Raw genomic sequence first — 2,000 nt, forward strand, 5'->3', positions numbered from 1 at the left:
AGCACTATTTTTAACAAATCTCAAATTTAGGTTGAAATTTTTAAATTAGCAAAATGAATTTCTTGTATGCTTATTAGAAATCTATTACATACCTATGTCCTTGATCCGTTTTTAATTTGGTGGTTTGACTTTTTATTAATGTGCAGGGGCCTCATACATAAAGAATATCAGGTGTCAAGTATTTTCCTGTTTGCAATTCATCTTTCAATATCTTTTATTGTGGTTTTTACATATATGGATATAAACTCTTAGATATTTTAATCTATCAGCATTTCCCTTTGCATCTTTGTTTTCACGGCATGCTTAGACAGACTTGTAAAACTTTCACAAAATTATGTATTTTTATAATTTTTATCACTGATAATTTGGTAATGATAATTTTATAATACTTCCACAGATAATACATATCTTGGGGAATAATTCATATCTATATTTGAAGAGAACAGTGATTTTTTATCTACCAAATACAGGAAAGAACTATCATTTAATGTACACTTTATATGTGTCAGAAATTTTGCTAGACAGTTTATTTTCTTTAATTTACATCTTAAAACAACTCAATGAGTTAAAGCTTTCCCATTTTACGAAGAAAATGGAAGCATTAAATAATTTGATAGAGTTGGGACAAAGCTGGGATTCAAATCCAGGCATGTCTCATTCCCAAGCCTGTGGGATCCTTCAACTGCCCTCCTTGGCTCCCACACTTGGCATGTAAGAGGCACCCTGAGTGGTACAGAGATCACTCTCTTCACAGAACAATTAATATTACATTTTAATGGTTATTTGTAATTTTCAAATCACCCTGGCATTCAACCATCTATTGACCATTTTCTACCTCCCAGGTGCTAGGACTATTGAGAACACATAACATAAATCCTTGTCTTTCTGTGACCTATGGTGAGTATGATTTCACCCCTGGTTTTTAGAATAGAGCTCTAAAACAGAGGACACAAGTATGCAGTTAACTTGCCTACATCAGCACAATTAAAAACTGCCAGAGACACTTCAAACACAACCTCTTATTTCCTCTACAAATGACCACCTTCGCTGGTAGACCTCAACTCACTTCCAATGCAAACCTGGAGGTTCCAAGAAGACACTTGGGAGAAGAAATGTGAAACTACAACGGAGCAGAAGTCTTCTCAGGCTGAGAGACATGCAAGCTAAACCTGGCTATTTTCTCATTTCCTGAATCCCTCAGGGGTTTGGGATAACCTAGGATTTTGTTAGTGATCCTTTCTGGCTGTGTGACTCGGGCTTTGTCAAAGACAAGTATTTTTACTTGCTAATATTTTTAACAGCAATTAATATTAATTGATTAAAGCTGATACTTTTAATAGCTTTATTGAGATCTCATTCACATACAATTTACCCATTTAAAATGCACAATTTGGTGGCATTTAGTATATTCAGAGTTATAGAACCATCATCACAACTTTAGAACATTTCCATCACCCCAAGAAACAATGCGTTCTTTAACTTATAGCCTGTTTAACCCCCCCACCCCCTCCGCCCAAAGCAAACACTAATATGTTTTCTGTCTCTGCAGTTTTACCTATTTTGGATATTCCATTTAAATGGAATCATAGAATATGTGGAATAGTTGATATTTTAAAAAAAGAAAAAGCTGTTTCACGAGGAACTTGATTTTAAAAACAATGGGAAAACAATATACAAGGTAAGTATTTAAATGTTGTTATAAAGTCTATGATCTGTTAAATATCAGAAGATCAAGAAGAAAGCTTATAACAAACATTGTTTACTTGCTGATGAGTACCCCTGCCTCTGATTCCTTTGTTGACTCATTCTCCATACATGAACATTAAAACTTGCTTCAATTCTAAGCAAAATCTGTTTTTGTAAATATCTGGACAGTTGTTGTTTTTTTTCCCCTCTTAAGCTCAATACCATATTTGGTCCCATTTCTCCTCTACTACTGCTTCCTCTACCACCCACTCCCACAGGACCTTAATTTGGGGGAATTTGAGACTGTCTTTCCC

The sequence above is a fragment of the Hyaena hyaena genome, unplaced genomic scaffold (genome assembly GCF_003009895.1).
Source record: "Hyaena hyaena isolate Hyena2069 unplaced genomic scaffold, ASM300989v1 scaffold_1004, whole genome shotgun sequence".
Lineage (NCBI taxonomy): Eukaryota > Metazoa > Chordata > Mammalia > Carnivora > Hyaenidae > Hyaena > Hyaena hyaena.